At 37.2% G+C, this 23,059-nt stretch overlaps 1 protein-coding gene across 3 annotated transcripts in view; it reads right to left on the bottom strand.

Annotated features, from left to right (window-relative positions):
• The window catches only part of KCNT2 (potassium sodium-activated channel subfamily T member 2), a 377,107-nt gene that overhangs the window by 197,364 nt on the left and 156,684 nt on the right, over positions 1-23,059 (bottom strand). The window lies entirely within an intron of this gene.

Here is a 23,059-nt window from a genome sequence, read left to right as displayed (position 1 = left end):
AAACTTTCTTTAATAAAACTGTGAAATTAGACATGTTTTTGTTTGAGAGAATAATTAGAAAGGAAACCAATTGCCTCAAAGCAATTTGTTAATTTAAGTTGTAGGTTCTAAATCCTTCCTGTACCAAAAGGAAACCAAATTTACAATCCATGAACTAAATGACTAATGATTTATTCAGTTACTAATTAACTAGGGTGAATGTCCCAAATAAGATGAAATTTGACTAAGCTATGTTGTCTTTCCTGAGTGACAAATTTGTGTATAATATCTTCCATGTAGGTAACGTGAAGAGAAAAAGACTCAGGTAACATCAATCCTTTTACTACATTCTGTCTTTAACCATTTGAAATGTAAACCTATAAAACATTTTGATACATGTTTTAGTACTTGTGGCAAAGTGCAAAACAGGGTTAGGATAAGACAGAATAATAATCTATAAAGTGATCTTTACTATTAGCATCTTTAGATATGACTGAACTTAAAATCAGTTTTATATTTTACATCTTCAATCAAGTATTTTATCCAAGACTTACAGTACAAACTCAGTATCATTCTATAACCTATTTTATATAAGAAAAAGACAATAAGTCTAATTTCTGATAAAGACAGATGATTAAGATAACAGAAGGCTACTGCACTGCAGAACCACTGCTTCTGGATGATACATCAGAGTTGCCAGGACCCTTGACTGAGTTGTTAAGAAAGGTTCCATTAAGGCTTTAATATATGAGCTGAGACCCTGAGGATGACAAAAGCTAAGTGGAGATTATACAAAGCAAAGAGAACACTGTTAAGAAAACCCTGAGGGACCTTCAAAATGGCACAGAAGTAAACACGGAGATCACCTTCCTCCCCACAAATACATCAGAAATACATCTACATGTGCAACAGCTCCTACAGAACAACTGTCTACTGACGCCGGCAGAAGACCTCAGACCTCCCAAGAGGCAAGAAACTCCCCACGTACCTGGGTAGGGCAAAAGAAAAAAGAAAAAACAGAGACAAAAGAATAGGGACGGGACCTGCACCAGTGGGAGGGAGCCGTGAAGGAGGAAAGGTTCCCACACACTAGAAGCCCCTTCGCGGGCGGAGACTGCGGGTGGCGGAGTGGGAAGCTTCAGAGCCGCGGAGGAGACCACAGCCAACAGGGTGCGGAGGGCAAGGCGGAGAGATTCCCGCACGGAGGATCGGTGCCGACCAACACTCACCAGCCCGAGAGGCTCGTCTGCTCACCGGCCGGGGCGGGCGGGGCTGGGAGCTGAGGCTCAGGCTTCAGTCGGATCCCAGGGAGAGGACTGGGGTTGGCGGCATGAACATAGCCTGAAGGGGTTAGTGCGCCACGGCTGGCCGGGAGGGAGTCTGGGAAAAGGTCTGGAGCTGCCGAAGAGGCAAGAGACCTTTTCTTCCCTCTTTGTTTCCTGGTGCGCGAGGAGAGGGGACTCAGAGCGCACTGCTTAAAGGAGCTCCAGAAACGGGCACGAGCCGCGGCTATCAGCGCGGACCCCAGAGACGGGCGTGAGACACTAAGGCCGCTGCTGCCACCACCACGGAGCTTGTGTGCGAGCGCAGGTCACTCTCCATACCTCCCCTCCCGGGAGCCTGTGCAGCCCGCCACTGCCGGGGTCCTGGGATCCAGGGACAACTTCCCCGGGAGAACGCGTGGCGCGCCTCACGCTCGTGCAACGTCACGCACGGCGCACCTCGGGCCGGTGTAGCGTCACGCCGGCCTCTGCCGCCGCAGGCTCACCACGCATGCGTACCCCTCCATCCCCCCGGCCTGAGGGAGCCAGAGCCCCCGAATCAGCTGCTCCTTTAACCCCGTCCTGTCTGAGCGAAAAACAGACGTCCTCAGGCGACCTACACACAGAGGCGGGGCCAAATCCAAAGCTGAATCCCAGGAGCTGTGCGAGCAAGGAAGAGACATGGGAAATCTCTCCCAGCAGCCTCAGGAGCAGCAGACTAAAGCTCCACAATGAACTTGATGTACCCTGCATCGGTGGAATACCTGAATAGACAACGAATCATCCCAAAACTGACACAGTAAACTTTGGGAGCAACTGTAGACTTGGGGTTTGCTTTTTGAATCTAATTTGTTTCTGGTTTTATGTTTACCCTAGTTTTATTATCATTGGTAGATTTGTTTATTGATTTGGTTGCTCTCTTCCTTTTTATTTTGATTTTTAAAAAATATATATATTTTTCCTTTTTCTCTTTTTGTGAGTGTGTATGTGCACTATTCTTTGTGTAATTTTGACTGTATAGCTTTGCTTTTACCATTGGTCCTAGGATTCTACCTGTTTTTTTGTTTTCTTTTATTTTGTTTTTAGTATAGTTTTTAGCACTTGTTATCATTGTGGATTTGTTTTTTGGTTTGGTTGCTCTCTTCTTTCTTTCTTTTATTACCTTTTAATTTTTTTCTTATAAACAGTTTTCTTAAATGCTTTATTTTAATGATTTCATATTAATTTTTTATTTTATTTATTTTTTCTTTCTTTCTTTCTTTTTCTCCCTTTTCTTCTGAGGTGTGTGGCTGACAGGGTCTTGGTGCTCTGACCGGGTGTCAGGTATGAGCCTCTGAGGTGGGAGAGCTCAGTTCAGGATATTGGTCCAACAGAGACCTCCCAGCTAAATGTAATATCAATTGGTGAGAGCTCTCCCAGAGATCTCCATCTCAACACTAAGACCCAGCTCCACTCAACGACCAGGAAGCTACAGTGCTGGACACCTTATGCCAAATAACTATCAAGACAGGAAGACAACCACACCCATTAGCAGAGAGGCTGCCTAAAATCATAATAAGTTCACAGACACCCCAAAACACACCACTAGACATTGTCCTGCCCAACAGAACGACAAGATCTGGCCTCATCCACCAGAACACAGGTGCCAGTACCCTCCACCAGAAAGCCTACACAACCCATTGAACCAACCTTAGCTACTGGGGGCACACATCAAAAACACTGGGAACTACGAACCTGCAGCTTGCAAAAAGGAGACCCCAAACACAGTAAGTTAAGCAAAATGGGAAGACAGAGAAATATACAGCAGATGAAGGAGCAAGGTAAAAACCCACCCGACCAAACAAATGAAGAGGAAATAGGCAGTCTACCTGAAAAAGAATTCAGAGTAATGATACTAAAGGTGATCCAAAATCTTGGAAATAAAATGGAGAAAATAAAAGAAACATTTAACAAGGACCTAGAAGAACTAAAGAGCAAACAAACAATGATGAACAACACAATAAATGAAATTAAAAATTCTCTAGAAGAAATCAACAGCAGAATAACTGCATCAGAAGAATGGATAAGTAACCTGGAAGACAAAACAGTGGAAATAACTACAGCAGAGCAGAATAAAGAAAAAAGAATGAAAAGAATTGAGGACAGTCTCAGAGACCTCTGGGACAACATGAAACGTACCAACATTCGAATTATAGAGGTCACAGAAGAAGAGAAGAAGACAGGGACAGAGAAAATATTTGAAGAGATTATAGTTGAAAACTTCCCTAATATGGGAAAGGAAATAGTTAATCAACTCCAGGAAGCACAGAGAGTCCCATACAGGATAAATCCAAGGAGAAACATGCCAAGACACATATTAATCAAATTATCAAAAATTAAATACAAAGAAAACATAAAAAGCACCAAGGGAAAAACAACAAATAACACACAAGGGAATCCCCATAAGGTTAACAGCTGATTTTTCAGCAGAAATTCTGCAAGCCAAAAGGGAGTGGTAGGACATATTTAAAGTGATGAAGGAACGAAACCTACAACCAACATTACTCTACCCAGCAAGGATCTCATTCAGATTTGATGGAGAAATTTAAACCTTCACAGACAAGCAAAACCTGAGAGAGCTCAGCACCACCAAACCAGCAATACAACAAATGCTAAAGGAACTTCTCTACACAAGAAACACAAGAGAAGATAAAGACCTACAATAACAAACCCAAAACATTAAGAAAATGGGAATAGGAACATACATATCGATAATTACCTTAAACGTAAATGGATTACATGCTCCCACCAAAAGACACAGACTGGCTGAATGGATACAAAACCAAGATCCATATATATGCTGTCTACAAGAGACCCACTTCAGACCTAGGGACACATACAGACTGAAACGGAGGGGATGGAAAAAGATATTCCATGCAAATGGAAATCAAAAGAAAGCTGGAGTAGCAATTCTCATATCAGACAAAATAGACTTTAAAATAACGACTATTACAAGAGACAAAGAAAGACACTACATAATGATCAAGAGATCGATCCAAGAAGAAGATATAACAATTGTAAATATTTATGCACCCAACATAGGAGAACTTCAAAACATAAGGCAAATGCTAAGAGCCATAAAAGGGGAAATTGACAGTAACACAATCATAGTAGGGGACTTTACACCCCACTTTCACCAATGGACAGATCATCCAAAATGAAAATAAATAAGGAAACACAAGCTTTAAATGATACATTAAACAAGATGGTCTTAACTGACATTTATAGGACATTCCATCCAAATACAACAGAATACACTTTCTTCTCAAGTGCTCATGGAACATTCCCTAGGCTAGATCATATCACAAGTCACAAATCAAGCCTTCGTAAATTTAAGAAAATGGAAATTTATCAAGTATCTTTTCTGACCACAATGCTATGAGACTAGATACCAATTACAAGAAAAAATATGTAAAAAATACAAACATATGGAGACTAAACAATACACTACTAAATAACCAAAAGAGCACTGAAGAAATCACAGAGGAAATCAAAAAATACCTGGAAGCAGATGACAGTGATAACACAATGACCCAAAACCTGTGGGATGCAGCAAAAGCAGTTCTAAGAGGGAAGTTTACAGCAATACAATCCTACCTCAAGAAATAAGAAACATCTCAAATGAACAAACTAAACTTATACCTAAAGCAATTAGGGAAAGAAGAACCAAAAACACCCCAATGTTAGCAGAAAGAAAGAAATCATAAAGATCAGTTCAGAAATAAATGAAAAAGAAATGAAGCATAAGATAGCAAAGATCAATAAAACTAAAAGCTGTTTCTTTGAGAAGATAACCAAAATTGATAACCCATTAGCCAGACTCAGCAAGAAAAAAAAGGGAGAAAACTCAAATCAACAGAATTAGAAATGAAAAAGAAGGAGTAACAACGGACACTGCAGAAATACAAAGGATCATGAGAGATGACTACAAGCAGAAATATGCCAATAAAATGGATAACTTGGAAGAAATGGACAAATTCTTAGAAAAATACAACCTTCTGAGACTGAACCAGGAAGAAATAGAAAATAGAACCGGACCAACCACAAGCCCTGAAATTGAAACTGTGATTAAAAATCTTCCAACAAACAAAAGTTCAGGACCAGATGGCTTCACAGACGAATTCTATCAAACATTTAGAGAAGAGCTAACACCTATCCTTCTCAAACTCTTCCAAAACATAGCAGAGGGAGGAACACTCCCAAACTTATTCTATGAGGCCACCATCACCCTGATACCAATACCAGACAAAGATGTCACAAAGAAAGAAAACTACAGGCCAATATCACTGATGAACATAGATGCAAAAATCCTCAACAAAACTACTAGCAAAGAGAATCCAAGAGCACATTAAAAGTCTCATACACCATGATCAAGTGGGGTTTATCCCAGGAATGCAAGGATTCTTTAATGTACGTACAGCAATCAATGTGATAAACCATATTAACAGACTGAAGGAGAAGAACCATATGATCATCTCAATAGATGAAGAAAAAGCTTTTGACAAAGTCAACACACATTTATGATAAAAGCCCTCCAGAAAATAGGCACAGAGAGAATTTACCTCAACATAATAAGGGCCATATATGACAAACCCACAGCCAACATCGTTCTCAATGGTGAAAAACTGAAACCATTTCCACTAAGATCAGGAAAAAGACAAGGTTGCTCACTCTCACCACTGTTATTCAACATAGTTTTGGAAGTTTTAGCCACAGCAATCAGAGAAGAAAAAGAAATCCAAATCGAAAAAGAAGTAACACTGTCACTGTTTGCAGATAACACAATACTATTCATAGAGAATCCTAAAGATGCTACCAGAAAACTACTAGAGCTAATCAATGAATTTCGCAAAATAGCAGGATACAAAATTAATGCACAGAAATCTCTTGCATTCCTACACACTAATGATGAAAAATCTGAAAGAGAAATTTAGGAAACACTCCCATTTACCACTGCAACAAAAAGAATAAAATACCTAAGAATAAACCTACTTAAGGAGACAAAAGAACTGTATGCAGAAAATGATAAGACACTGATGAAAGAAATTAAAGATGATACAAACAGATGGACAGATAGACCATGTTCTTGGACTGGAAGAATCAACATTGTCAAAATGACTATACTACCCAAAGCCATCTACAGATTCAATGCAATACCTGTCAAATGACCAATGGTATCTTTAACAGAACTAGAACAAAATATTTCACAATTTGTATGGAAACACAAAAGATCCCAAATAGCCAAAGCAACCTTGAGAAAGAAAAATGGAGCTCGAGGAATAAGGCTCCCTGACTTCAGACAGTACTACAAAGCTACAGTAATCAAGACAGTATGGTTCTGGCAGTAAAACAGAAATTTAGATCAATGGAACAGGATCGAAAGCCCAGAGGTAAATGCACACACATATGGTCACCTTATCTTTGATAAAGGAGGCAAGAATATACAATGGAGAAAAGACAGCCTCTTCAATAAGTGGTGCTGGGAAAATGGATGGCTACATGTAAAGGAATGGAATTAGAACACTCCCTAAAACCATACACAAAAATAAACTCAAAACTCTTAGAAGAAAACATAGGCAGAACACTCTTTGACATAAATCACAGCAAGATCCTTTTTGACCCACCTCCTAGAGAAATGGAAATAAAAACAAAAATAAACAAATGGGACCTAATGAAACTTAAAAGCTTTTGCACAGCAAAGGAAACCATAAACAAGATTAAAAGACAACCCTCAGAATGGGAGAAAATATTTTAAAACAAAGCGACTGACAAAGGATTAATCTCCAAAATATATAAGCAGATCATGCAGCTCAATATCAAAAAGACAAACAATCCAATCCAAAAATGGGCAGAAGACCTAAATAGACATTTCTCCAAAGAAGATATGCAGATTGGCAACAAACACATGATAGGATGCTCAACATCACTAATCATTAGAGAAATGCAAATCAAAACTACAATGAGGTATCACCTCACACCGGTCAGAATGGCCATCATCAAAAAATCTACAAACGGTAAATGCTGGAGAGGGTGAGGAGAAAAGTGAACCCTCTTGCAATGTTGGTGGGAATGTAAATTGATACAGCCACTATGGAGAACCGTATAGAGGTTCCTGAAAAAACTAGAAATGGAACTACCATACAACCCCACAATCCCACTACTGGGCATATACCCTGAGAAAACCATAATTCAAAAAGAGTCATGTACCACATTGTTCATTGCAGCTCTATGTACAATAGCTAGGACATGGAAGCAACCTAAGTGTCCACTGACAGATGAATGGTTAAAGAAGATGTGGCACATATATACAATGGAATATTACTCAGCCATAAAAAGAAATGAAATTGAGTTATTTGTATTAAGGTGGATGGACCTAGAATTTGTCATACGGAGTGAAGTAAGTCAGAAAGAGAAAAACAAATACCGTATACTAACACATATATATGGAATCTAAAAAAAAAAAATTGGTTATGAAGAACGTAGGGGCAGGACAGTAATAAAGACGCAGATGCAGAGAATGGACTTGAAGATACGGGGAGTGGGAAGGGTAAGCTGGGACGAAGTGAGAGAGTGGCATGGACGTATATACACTGCAAATGTAAACCAGATAGCTAGTGGGAAGCAGCCGCATAGCACAGGGAGATCAGCTCGGTGCTTTGTGACCACCTAGAGGGGTGGGATAGGGACGGTGGGAGGGAGATGCAAGAGGGAAGAGATACGCTGATATATGTATATGTATAGCTGATTCACTTTGTTATACAGCAGAAACTAACACACCATTGTAAGGAAATTATACTCCAATAAAGATGTTTAAAAAAAAAAGAAAACCCAAGTCAGGAATCATCATAATATCATCAAGGAACAGAAAGAAACCAGTCGTGTGGCAGCCCAGTGGTTCAGAGGAAATACAAGTTTAGGTCAAAGAGGTAAGCATGGGCCAGACCATGGACAGCCCATAATTATTTTTGGTGTTTTGATCCAAGTGCATTGAGGGCAAGATGGAAGTTCTTAAACTTGTAAGAATATTCTTACTGCTCTGTGGAAATAGACTGTAAGAAAGCAAGGGTGTCAGCAGACAGACCAGATATCCAAGCAAGAGACAATGGCTGTTTGAGGGGTAGAGACAGTGCATATCGAGGGGGATGGTGCCTGGAGGGATCTTGGCCTTAAAGCCAGTAGGCTTGCTGATAGATTGGATGTTCTGCCTGAGAAAAAAGGAGCGGGCCAGATGACTCCACGTACTTTACTTTTTTTAAGGGCTGGATCAACCGTGGGATAATTGAGAACATATAGGTGAAAACTTCCTGGAAACAGAGAAGAATTAAACATGTCCGGGGCTGCTGAAGCTGTCAGCTTACAGATGGTTTTGGAAGCCATAGGCATCAATGAGCTCACCTAGGCAGATAGAGTAGCCAGGTCCTGGAAATCAAGAAAAGCCTTGATAACTTTCTCTGCCAATTCTTAGCAAACGTCTGGAAAAAAAAAATGTATGTTGGAGAAAGTTAGGTGAAAGTACAAATGATCCTTCCAGCCTCTACGTGTTCTAATTTATCTCCTAGAATAAAGTTGAACCCTGCCAAGCACCATGATTTGTACCACCACACATTGTCTCCTGAAAGAACTGCTTCCATGCACCTGTTAAGGCCTCATATGCATAGAAAAGGTGACAGGTCGTGATCAGACGAACCTGGGCTCATTCCTGGAGCCCCACCTACTTCCAAAACTCCTTAACTCTTTCCTCTGCACTTACTGGTCTCCTCTGCAAACTAGGGATATAATGCATACTTCAGAGTGTCATAAGGCTGTCATGAGGGCTTAGTAGAACACTAAGCCAATAAGCAGAAAACCAATGTTATCTTTCCATTAGGTAAATTTTTGTAAGAATAATACACATCGTGCATCTACCCTTATATATTGTCTCTGTATCATTCTGCCTACAGAACGAGGTTCCTGAGTTCTGCAGGGAACAGGGAAAGAGGACATTAAATACATTGAGGGATGTGTGTGCTTTCTTTTTTCTGATAATGAGAGCTCAGAGCTCAGTATAATTCATTTCTCCCCCCACCTCAGCTGTCTTAAAACTTAATATCAGGTTTATACTTCATCCCGACTATGTTGATTTGTTGTTTCTTCTACTTCTGTTATAATGACCCAATTTCATATCTGTTTTGAAAACTGCCTCCAACTTTTGTTGAAGATTATACAGTATTTTTCTGTCTCCATTTGACAAATGAATAAATTAAGCCTCCGAGAAGCTATAATCTAACTGAAGTCATAGCAAAAAAGTGACACAACCAAGAAATCTTCAAATCCAATGAATTTGTTTTTACCTAAAGCCCCTCCAGAGAGCTGCATGTGTCCCTGTGAGAAATAAAGCCTAAGAAGAAGGATTTCTTTGTTAAACTAAAAATCTGTACCCTAAATTATGGCAACGAAAAATACTACTTTACATTTACATTTACATGTACTTTACAGAACGTTTTTATATAAATGATCTTGATCTTTGTGTGTATTCAGCACTGGGTCCGGCTGGACTTTATAATTAGAAAATAGAGAAGACTTAGTGAAAGGCAAACGAACGAACCAAAAAAGTCCTGTAGAGAAAAATTAAAGCACTTGGGGGATATTTGACTTGAAGAAAAGAAGATTGTGCTTCAATTGTCAATATAAGAGCTAATTATAAAGCAGGGGATTGAAAGTGGTTTTTCACCTTCCCAGCTGGCACACCAGAGCAAAGAAGCTCATATGAAATTCAAATGAGGTATTTAGAACATCCTAAAATCAATTTGCTAGCAAATGCGAAGCCTAAAAATAAATACCAGAAACTTAAATATAAAGGTAGAACAAGGGTCTATAATAAATATAATTCAGTGGGCTAATAGACAGGAATGAGAAAGAATTTTAAGTAGCTGAATGAGCCTGAATTATTAGGAACAATCAGAAATATTCTGTATACCACTTGCATAGCAAAATGTTGGCGAAAGTTATTATAACCTTGGGGCAGGAGATAGCACCAGAATAAGCAATGGGTCTAGAGAAAGGAGACAGTGCTGAAATGAGGCTCTCAACACTGAATCAAAATACTCTAAAGCACAGAAAGAGGGTAAATTACAATACCCTCTATCTATTTAAATAAAATATGTATAAAATATTATATATTTTATAACATAAAATAATTTAGAGAATTTACTAACAGGAAATTGTGAGAAGAACAGCAGTGATACATGACCCTGAGTATAAGGATGCTAAAAGTCAGGTGAAACGCAAAAGTGTCTAAGCAATTTAAGGAGTTCAGTAACAGAAAAGGAATTAATAAGAAGGGAAAGACAAGATGAAAAAATGAGGAGGAACTTTGAAAGAGAAAAAAAAAAGATTTTATGGTGTTTTAAAAAGATGTATGAATTTTGCACAGCCTTCGTTGCTTGATGGTAAGAAAATGCTTTTATTATAATGAAAATGTACTATAAAAGCTCTGACGTTGACTATGGTTTGAAATAGCCATCTGGTTGGATGGTATAGAGAGGGCTATGTTTGGAGAAGTGAAAAATAAGAAATATTTCTGGGATCCACTTGAGTAATATGATTCTTTATTAAAGTCTTCTACTGCTATTATATTTTTATCAAGTTCTCCTTGCATTTTCCCTAGTTTTTACTTTATATATTTAACTGCCACCTCTTTTGGATACAGAGGTAAATGAAGATCCCGTCTCCTTGTAAATTGTGCCATTTATCCTCTCTTCCTACCCCGTTAAGGTTTTTGTTTTGCTTTGTTTTTAATCAGAATTTCTACTGTGTTCATTCCCTAGGTTCTCTTTTCTAATCCATTGCCTTTAATGCTGATCCATATGTTGATGGTTACCAAATTCACCACCTGGTCCCCACCCTTCTCCTAAACTCCGGGCTCCTATAGATACATGGCTACTCGACACCTTACCTTAGGTTTCTAAAATGTGTCTCAACTAGAATGGACTCTTTTTCTTCCTCTTTGTGTTCCTTTCCAGATTTCCTTATCCTCACATATGGCATGACATTCAGTCAGTTTCCCAAAATGTAAACCTCAAAGCCATCTTCAATTTTCCTTTCTCTCTCACCTTAAGTCCAATTTGTCATAAAAACTGTGTTACTTCTGTTAAAAAAAGAAACCATGGGTTCCAAATGGAGTCACTTGTGCTGAGCCCCACATCAGCAAACCAAAACTTAACCGTAATTTTAGTCTCTGCCAAGAATGTACTCTTTAACCAGTCAGTCTGGAATCACCTGGTCAGCACTAGTGAGGTCTTCTGCTGGATAGACCCCTGCCTTCCCCCATGGGAAAGTGACCTTGCCTGAAACAATCTACTCTTTGCTAATAAACTTCCTTTCCCCACCCTCTTTCTGCGTTTAAAAACCGTTTCTTTTCTATAGCTCTTCAGAGCTCCTTTCTATAGATGGGCTGGCGCCCGATTCATGAACTGCTGAAGAAAGCCAATTTGATCTTCAGACTTACTCAGTTGAATTTCAGCTTTTAACCCTCCTAAATATTGGAGTAAAACACAACATGAGAACTACCCTCTTGACAAATCAACAAGTGTACAATAAGTGACCTAAAGGTATAGTCATGGAATTAATCAATGGAAGATGCATAACATGAACCCAGGATTGTATTGCTCCAATGTATGATTTTCACCAAGCAAGCACACCTCAGAGCTCACCGAAAAAAAAAGCAATTCTGTAGTCACTCTGGCATGACAACAGCTGTCATTAAGATAGAAATTAAAGACGTTCTTGATAAGTGACAGAAAATAACTGTGTTAAGACCAACCTGAGCGAAGTGCACACAGAAAATGAAAAAGTTTCAGCACAGATTGAACCAGAATGGAGCATTTCTTAATTGTTGTAACGCTCTCTATTTTGGCCAAGGTCTCACAAACCATTCTTATGGAGGAGCCAGCAGGTAACATAAATCAGTACATGGCTTGTCCTGACCTTGAGGGGAATGCACTCACAGCTTGAGAATACAGGTAAGACAGTACAGGTGAGTCATGGCCTCAAATTGCTCCATTCACAGCAGTGATGGACCTGGGCTCTTAGCAATGATAAGAACTAGAATTAGAAGACAGGGACCTGGGCATCTGGAAGGCTTATGCAGCAGTTAGAGACAAAGCTCCCAGTGCACATATGGTTGGAGCTACACAGATGCAGCATAAGACTTACCAAGTATCTCAGCCCCAACCTGCAAGGAGGTCAACCTACCTTATTAAAATGACATATATAGAGTTTTGTTAATATGTGGCTGCTTCATTAAAAAACCAATACTAAAAATTAGTATAGGCACTGAAAACTTATAATTCATTTACATTCACATGAATTAAATACATTTTTAAAGTTTCAATGTTAGCTTATTATTATTTACCTTTTAGAAAAATATGTTTATTTTTGAAATGTTTCATGAAGAGTGCTGGATTTAAGAGTCTACTGTGAGCTTTGCTTCCTTACCAAACATTCTTAAGTGCTACCTTCGACGCAGATCCATGCAAAATAATTTTAGTGTTATACAATTCTAAAACAAAATGTGAACAACATTTATTTAGGATTTAAAACACAGACTCTCATGCTACCTTCTTTAAAATGACTGAAAAATCGTAATTGATTTGCTTACTTAAATAGGTTCTAAATATAATACAAAAGCACCTTAATTTCTAATCACTTGTAATTAGTGCTTTTTAAAATGTGCTTCTTTTAATATGTTAACTATACATTTAGTTATACAAGCTTTTTAAGCTTTGGCAAGGTTTATAAGGAAAACATTAATTTGAATGAAAAGAAATATTGAGACTGTAAACTTTTTCACCACAAATTTCACCTGGTAAATGTCAATTTGTACAATGAAATATTTTCAGAGGGAATAAAAAGTCACATGGCAGAAATAAATAAATATCAACGCACTCCCTGTGAATCCCATTGCTGTGCAGAGTTACTGGAAAATTTTAATTAGCAATGGCATTCTGTGCTGAAAGCATCTAACACTTTGATTTCATGCTTGTAATTTAGACATTAGCATTCAAATCAGCCCACAACTTGCAATTTGGTATTTACTGAATGAATACCAATTAAATTGTTCCAAATAATCATTTTCATCTCCTGTAGAATGTCTGCCTAAAAGCTAAGATTCCCATGGGATTTAAGATCATTTGAGATGTTGGGATTTTACATTTTCTAGAGAGAATGGTTGCTTTTGAAGTAATAATAAATCTTGTTTTTCTATTGTTAAAAGAAAGTTCTCGCTCTGCTGAGCATTGTCTTCGTGTCTATGCAAAAAAGCTTAGTAACTGGTCTTAGAGGCCACAGATCTGAAGTCAACATACACTGCAATTTAGTAGTTTGTGAAAAGTGACCACACCCCACCCTAAACCCTGATGCACAAACACACATTTTCTTTATTTCAAAATAATAGATAAACAAACTTTTCAGGAGAGGATTGGGATTTAGATCAGATGGGAGAAACAAAAGGGAGATCTCAGGAACCAAAAAAAAAAAAAATCAAAGAAAGAAGTAGAAGAAAAAACAAACAAACAAAAATCTTAAGAGATGATGAGAAGAGAAAAGCATGATAGTACATGTATCCCAATGCTCTCTAGTATAACATAGGAGGTGATAATTTCAGTAATTTTATTACATTGTTCTGCTCTCTCAAATTTTAATATTAAAAGAAAAATTCTCAAGATGTAAATTCTGAAGTTATATGGAGACAAAATTAACAGCCAAAATTTGATTTATCTGGAAGCTCCTATTTATGAGGTATGTGTATGCAATTTATAAAAATTATTTCAGAGAGCATCTCTTTTTAACTAAAAAAGTTGTAGAAGTTTTACTACCCAGTTATATCTCTTTGACAGAAGTAACAGAACTAGAATGTCTTCATAAAACCATAGTGGCATAGAAGGTTACAATTATAAAGATTCTTTCCATCAACTGACACCAAAATGTGAAAAGAAGGCATTTAAAAGAACATTCTCAGAATATATGGTTTCAACATGCTTAGCTTACAATATGTTTAAGTATCTTCAGTTGATAAGGATATTGTCCTGGGATTTTTAACCCCGGTATGTTATTTTCTATCAATCGCAAACGTTTGTTAAGCATCTTATATTTTCCAACCATAAGAGATACTGGCCATAAAATGGTAAGACAGGAAAATTGAAACTTTGTTATATATGATAAAAATCTGGCAGGAAACACTGATCATTAAAGATGCATTATATATCTTATAATTTTTTCCATCACTGAGAGACATAAAGCTTGGGCATCTCCCATTAATTCAGATAAACTTCAAGAAAACTTCATAAAAGAGATTCAATCTAAAAGTTGAGACTCAAAGGATAAGCAGGAGAGAAAGGTGAGGAATTTAGATTAAAAAAAAAACAATATGAGAATCATTTTACAAATGTAAAGAAATTAATCATACAAATCATATTGAATGTGATCCTTACATTTTGCATTTTGTGTTAAATTTTGTTGCCTCTTTTTACATTCCTTAATTTTTGTGACTTTCATTTTAAAAACTTACACATATTCATTTTGAAAATTTAAACCATAGCAGAAAGTATAAGAAAGTTAAAAAAAAATCCTATATCCGTATAGAATCACTTGATATATTCTTATCTATATCTCTATAGAAACATAGAAGTATAGAAAGAGAGACAGATGAACAGGTAAATGGAAATAATTTGAACAAATTTTAATCATGTATATACGTCTTAATTTTATCTAAACATATCATATTTGTTGTTGATAAAACTAAAAAAATAAAGATTAGAAACTTGCTAAATTTAAAGTAACTATTCACACAAAAAAGAAAGTAATGGCTAAAATATTTTTCTATAGTTAATCCAAAATATCTTTACAAATGAAGAAAGTGTCATCTTAATGTCTATTAAACTATTATCCTACTTCAAACAGTAATTTAAAATTCACGACAGAAATGAGCAAATTATCACAATTCTATTTGATTTTTTAGTTTGATTATAATTTTTATATATCTAGGTTAATGACTTCTAGAACTTCATACAAATAATACTATAAAGGTTAAGGATGTGGGCTCTGGAATCAACCAATTTGCCTAGGTCCAGATCTGAGCTCTGTTTCTTACTAATCGTAGACTTTGGATAAACTAAGGCTTATCTTTCCATCTAACCTTACTGTGCCTCAGTTTCTTGTCTGTAAAATGACAATAATACCTACCATCGAAGGTTGTTGTGCAAAATTAAACAATTTATTACACATAAAGCAATTTAAAAATTGGCTGGCAAAGAAGGTAAACATTAAATAAGTATTAACTTTCATTACTATTATGATGACATTTTAGGATCTCTTTGGGAACAGAGCATTCATGTCTGCTGCTACAAGTAAACTGATTTATCTCTTACCTCAGATCTTTTATCAAGACTTCTTTATTTTCCTTAATTTTATTTCTTGATTTTGTCCTAAGGTAATTTTTTCAAGGAGACCTCATATGTGTCACACTCTCTACGTGTATTCATTTTTCAGATTTATCAGTTGATGGCTTTGATACATAACTGATCATCTTGAGTGGTATAAAACCAATGTCACAGAGCCTTTCCCGCAGAACTATTATTATCCTAAAGACCATCAGAAGTCGTTGATTTTCAAATACTGTAGTATGACAAACTGGATTTCTCTCATACCTTTACCCCGGCTTCTAAGTGGAAACCTCCCTTGGCTAGGTGTCTTCACCATGGACAATAAAAATGGTGTCTCTGCCTCTGCTTGGATAAATCTTCAACTACACTTCTGATAAAATGAAGTGTGAAGATAGGGTTTCCCAGAGCCAGACCCAATAAGTAGCTGTTGCATATACCACTGCTTCTCATGACACATATATTTTTCCTTTATCTTTTTTTTTCTTATTTTTGTAATACATGTTTAATGCTACATAGGTAGCATACTTTCTAAGTTCTTGTATATCTGAAAATAACTACATTATTCTCATAATTCAATGAGGGCTTAAATTCTATCAAAGTTTAGGTTCTAAATCAATTTTTCTTGGAAATTTGTGAACGGTGTTTTGGAAACTTTTAACTCAGATGAGAACATGGATATCAGATTGATTCTTATTCATTTGTTAGGTAATGCCTTTATTTTTTCCTGAAGTCTTGGCACAGCTTACAGTAGATAAGGGGATATTTAAGATAGATATACTTAGCTGTTTTACTCTTTTTGCAAATTTTTTTAACTACTTTGTGCCTCAAAGTTTCTTCATCTATAAAATAAGGACAGTAGAACTTACCTTACAAGCTGTTAAAGGTTAAATTAGTTAATACATGTGCTCCGACAAGTGCCTAACACATAGGAACCCCTTGAAATGTTAGCCATTATTCTCAGTATTTGATGTTTGAAAATAACTATACATTATTGTCATATTTCAAAAATTGCTTATTTGTTGGAGAATTTTAATTCAAAACCAGGTTTCTTAGATTTTTATATTAATAATAATTACATTATTATTATTTATATATATTCAATAACCATATTCTGCTTTCCTCAATTTGAATTCAGCTTACTTGGTTAATTAACTGCCTAAAACTTGGCTGCTCATTTATGCCAAATTGAGTTGGGACAAATAGTTTTCTATTTGTCCTGGTGTGAAACAAGCCTGGGGACTGTTAGTCAGTTGCCAGATCTTTAGACAAATGCACTTTCTGTCGTTCATTTGTAATATAAGCAAAACAAATGTGACTAAACAAAACTAGTAACCAAATATCATGATGGTGCTATACTGCTAGACCATGTTATAATACTTTCTCCAAACTACAGTACTTAGCTTCTCACTGTCCACTTTCCAAGTAGCTCTTTGCTTTCAGAGTCAATTCAGTAAATAGAGTTCAAGAACTTAAGCATCCAGTATTCGATAAGTATTCACCAAAGATGCACAGGAAAATCCCCAATACTTTTTTTTTTAACATCTTTATTGGAGTATAATTACTTTACAGTTGTGTGTTAGTTTCTGCTTTATAACAAAGTGAATCAGTTATACATATACCAAATACTTTTGCATTAAGCATGCTAATAATGTTTAAGTAGATCATATTTTAAACAATAAATAAATAGGTTCATTTTCTCCTTAAATAAGACTGAGGAGGTAAAATAAATGTTTTTACATTGGACTAAAACATAAAATATCCACTAACCTAATATAGCTCTTTGTTTTATAACTCTACAAAATAATATGAAAATATGTAATACATATTCAAATAAAAAATTGAAATCAAAGTAGATGCAAAAATAAGTCTACTAGTGTAAAATTAGAAACACCAAATGCATTATAAATTAGAGTACTTATTATTGGTTGGAATATGCTGATAATTAAGCTAAAGTCATGTACTTAATTACCAGATGGACCAGTTGTCTCTGCTTTGTTACAGAGACACAGGCTGAATCACAATTTCCAGCTGTCTTGGAAGTGTGCATTACTGATCAGGAGACGCACACAGCCTACACATGGGAAGATTCGCCCAATTCCATTACAATGACAGGAAAAGCAATTCTGAGCACATTCCCTACAGGGAGGGGTCAGTAGCCTAATTTTTATTTCAGTTTGGCACTGAGCATGGTGTCTCTTATAGACGAATGCTTAATGATAGTCCTTTCTAATGTTCATAATGTGGAAGACAAGATACATTTTAAAACCATACAGCAGCTTTCCAAACAGGTCATATTAAGATTGTGAGACCCATGAACAACAGAGCCATTTCATCAAATATTAGTTCTGAATCATTTGGGGCTTAAACTTTAATGTATGTATTAAAAGTTCTGATTTGGAAAAGCAATGATAGACTTGCTCTATGATACAACTTAACAGCAATTAATTATGACTAATTTCACCACAATGGAATATATATATGTGTGTATATATACATATTACCATTATACATATGTAGATACAAATATATATACATACACATATTTACAAATATATATATAAATATGTACATACACACACACACATATATATACATACATATATATAATGGAATATTACTCAGCCATAAAAAAGAATGAAATCTTGCCATTTGTGGCAACATGGATGAACCCAGAGGGTATTAAGTGAGACAGAGAAAGACAAATAATGTATGATTTCACTTATATGTGGAATCTAAAAAACAAAACAGGGCTTCCCTGGTGGTACAGAGGTTGAGAGTCCACCTGCCGATGCAGGGGAGGTGGGTTCGTGCCCCAGTCCAGGAAGATCCCACATGCCGCAGAGCGGCTGGGCCTGTGAGCCACGGCCGCTGAGCCTGTGCGTCCGGAGCCTGTGCTCTGCAACGGGAGAGGCCATGGCAGTGAGAGGCCTGTGTACCGCAAAAAAAAAAAAAAATCTTATGGAGGGACTTCCCTGGTGGCGCAGTGGTTGAGAGCCCGCCTGCCAATGCAGGGGATGCGGGTTCATGCCCCGGTCCAGGAGGATCCCACGTGCCGTGGAGTGGCTGGGCCCGTGAGCCGTGGCCGCTGAGCCTGCGCTTCCGGAGCCTGTGCTCCGCAGCAGGAGAGGCCACAACAGTGAGAGGCCCGCGTACCACAAAAATAATAAATAAATAAAAATATTTTGGGGCTTCCCTGGTGGCGCAGTGGTTGGGAGTCCGCCTGCCGATGCAGGGGACGCGGGTTCGTCTCCCAGTCCGGGAGGATCCCACGTGCCGCGGAGCTGCTGGGCCCGTGAGCCGTGGCCACTGAGCCTGCACGTCCAGAGTCTGTGCTCCACAACGGGAGAGGCCACAGCAGTGAGAGGCCCGTGCACCGCAAAAAACCAAACAAAACAAATGAACAAACATATCAAAACAAACAGGTGGTTGCCAGAGGGGAGAGGGTGTGGGGACTGTATGAAATAGATGAGGAGAATTAAGAGGTACAAACTTACAGCTACAAAATAAATGAGTCACAGGAATGAAATGTATAGCATGGGGACTATAGTCAATAATAATGTAGTATCTTTGTATGATGATGTTGGTGGTCAAAAGGTACAAACTTCCAGTTATAAGATAAATAAGTACCACAGGTGTAATGTAAATCAGGATTAATATCAATATAATTAACACTGCTCTGTTATATATGAAAATTGTTAAGAGAATAAATCCTGAGTTCACATCACAAGGAAATTTTTTTCTTTTATTTTATATGAGATGATAGTCACTAAACTTATTGTGGCAATTAGTTCATGATGTATATAAGCAAATCATTATCCTATACACCTTACATGTGTATAATGCTGTATGTCAATTATTTCCCAATTAAACTGGAAGAAAAAAAAAAAAGTAGTCAGTGCCCTGTCTGCTGCCTAGAATCATTTTTAGGCATCCTGATTCAGTCTCATAGTATTATTAACAAATTACTATGCTTAAACATTTTAGAGTAAATCTCTTTGCAGGTTCACATGATAATTCAATCATCTTGTATAAAGAGGACTTCTGAAATTAAAATTTTTGGAGTGTTCATATTCATACCATATGCCATGCCCTCTGCTAGATAGACATTTTATAAACATATCCAATTTAATCCTCATTTGAAAAAACACAAACAACAAAAATCTTATAGGGTGATTAATATTATACTCATTTAATGACGTGGAAAACAAGGCTAGATAAGTAACTTGCCCAAGGCCTCCCAATTAGTATAGCCTTGAGTTTTAAACAAACAGTGTGCATGTAAATGTTTATGACTTATCATCGCCAGAGACTGCTTATTGTTCCACAATATCTCATTTTTCTTTTTCTTGATAGTATAATATTCAAGTGGCTATTCGTTGCCCCGACAGACTACATTTTTTGCAGATCCCCTGAAGCTATTGGGTGGGTATATGACTAAACTCTAGCCTAAGTTATGCACACAATTTCTGGGTTGTGCCTTATATTCTTCTTTCCTAAGGATGGAGTTAGGATGTAATGGCAAGAGCAAAGCAGCCATACTAAGCCATGGAAACCCTGTTTTGAGAATGGCTGAAAACAAGATATAAGCAAACTTTGTCTCCAACAGTATTAAGCTGATGTAACAATCTTGGACAGACTACCTAGATGTTTCTATTTGTGTACGTTCTTGTATCTTTGTGTATGTTTGTATTTTATAATATGTGTGGTGTAACTCTTTGGTAAAATAGCCTGATGATATAGCATAAGTAATGTATCATTGTTCATATTTTTCTTGTAGGTAACCCCACCATCAGTGGTGAATTCGAATAAGACTTATTCTACCTTACTACGATGATCATGATTTAGGAAGACATTTTGCTTGTAATGCTAGAGAAGAATACACAAAGAGATCAAACTTCAGTTTTTCCATCCTCGATATTATAATTTTAAAACATATTAATGTAAATGTATTGAGTACGTGTGATTAAAAACAATAACATTTTATGTACCTCAACTAACTCTATATAATATTTACACGTTAAAAGGTAGACTCATATCCACGTACGGGTGACAGCTTTAACATTAGATAATATCTGTCAAAACTACCACTCAAATGTCTAAAGTTTAAACATACACACCACAACAACAACAAAGTAACTATAACTGCAAATAAAAGAAAAAGTGAAACACAAACGATTAAAGTGACAAATAAACTGCATAATGGAAATAACATATAGATCATGAAAACCCTTTATCTAGCACAGCACTGTGGCATAGGAAAGTTGCAAAATTTGTGTAGTTGTTTCCTTTGAAAATAAAAATTACTCAAGAAGTAGATGGGGCTTCCCTGGTGGCGCAGTGGTTGAGAGCCCGCCTGCTGATGCAGGGGACGCGGGTTCGTGCCCCGGTCCGGGAAGATCCCACATGCCGCGGAGCGGCTGGGCCCGTGAGCCATGGCCGCTGAGCCTGCGCGTCCGGAGCCTGCGCTCCGCAACGGGAGAGGCCACAACAGTGAGACGCCCGTGTACCGAAAAAAAAAAAAAAAAAAAAAAAAAAAAAAAAAAAAGAAATAGATGTATAGGCAGAAAGACAGAGCAAATAGAGAGCCCACTGTGGGTAGTTCACTGTGATGAAGATGCCTCTAGAACCAAAGTACTGGACTAAGTGTTATCATACAAAAATAATCTGTCCTTACTTTTGACTAAAATTTCAATTACCTCATTAGCAAGTTTCCTTTAACAGACTCCCATAATATTTAGACTCATTCATTTTACTTTTTGTAATTTTCCAGTAATTGAGAAAGTAGCATGTGCATAGGTATATAAAAATTTTAATTTTAAATAATACTTTTCCTTAAGTAAAATGAGAAAATTCCTAAATCATCTAAATTATGTATCTTAAAATTAAGAACTTTCTGTGACATTAGAAGAGAAGGCATTACTGCTAGTATTTCAAATGTATGCAGTTAGATATTTACTAGGTAAATAATAAAAACAATTTGTGAAGAGTAAAAAAAAATTAAATAGGGGCTTCCCTGGTGGCACAGTGGTTGAGAGCCCGCCTGCCGATGCAGGGGACATGGGTTCGTGCCCCGGTCCGGGAGGATCCCACATGCCGCGGAGCGGCTGGGCCCGTGAGCCATGGCCACTGAGCCTGCGCGTCCGGAGCCTGTGCTCCGCAACGGGAGGGGCCACAACAGTGAGAGGCCCGCGTACCGCAAAAAAAAAAAAAAATTAAATGTTAAGATGGCATTGTGTTCATTTTAAAGGGGTATTTCATGTTTAAAGGCATGGAATATCCTAAAATGTTTACTTTTTAAATACAAAAGTATGCAATAAAACATTTTAAATCAATTTAATAGAGGTATTAATTGCATACTACTTAGGTGTAATAGTTGTTATATTGCTGTACCTATAACTATATTTACATACATATATCTATAGCTATACTTTAATCTAAAAATAGTATTGTACTAGTGATGAAGGCATTCTTCCTATTGTAGTACTTCCTAATTAGCTTTTTCTGTTTCTCAATAGGTCAAATCTAGGTCAGAGCACAATTACACATAATTAAGTTGAAAAACAGACATATCATTCTACCTCATTTTTTGATATTCACATTTTTTTTTTTCTCTAGTAAGGCTCTGTATGAATCCATATGGGCAGTGCATCATTTCTCATTCCAAAAGAAGAAATACTGCTCAACATCACTAATCATTAGACAAATGCAAATCCAAACTACAATGAGGTATCACCTCACACCAGTCAGAATGGCCATCATCAAAAAATCTACAAACAATAAATGCTGGAGAGGGTGTGGAGAAAGGGGAACCCTCTTGCACTGTTGGTGGGAATGTAAATTGATACAGTTACTATGGAGAACAGTATGGAGGCTCCTTAAAAAACTACAAATAGAACTACCATACGACCCAGCAGTCCCACTACTGGGCATATACCCCTGGAGTCATGTACCACAATGTTCATTGCAGCTCTATTTACAATAGCCAGGACACGGAAGCAACCTAAGTGTCCATCGACAGATGAATGGATAAAGAAGATGTGGCATATATATACAATGGAATATTCCTCAGCCATAAAAAGAAACGAAATTAAGTTATTTGTAGTGAGGTGGATAGACCTAGCATCTGTCATACAGAGTGAAGTCAGTCAGAAAGAGAAAAACAAATATCGTATGCTAACACATATATATGGAATCTTAAAAAAAATGGTTATGAAGAACCTAGGGGCAGGACAGGAATAAAGATGCAGATGTAGAGAATGGATTTGAGGACACGGGGAGGGGGGAAGGGTAAGCTGGGACGAAGTGAGAGAGTGGCACGGACATATATACACTTATCAAATGGAAAACACATAGCTAGTG

The sequence above is a fragment of the Kogia breviceps genome, chromosome 1 (assembly GCF_026419965.1).
Source record: "Kogia breviceps isolate mKogBre1 chromosome 1, mKogBre1 haplotype 1, whole genome shotgun sequence".
NCBI classification, from domain to species: Eukaryota; Metazoa; Chordata; class Mammalia; order Artiodactyla; family Physeteridae; genus Kogia; species Kogia breviceps.
The sequence above is the reverse complement of the archived record's forward strand: the minus strand, read 5'-3'. Positions and strand labels throughout refer to the sequence as shown.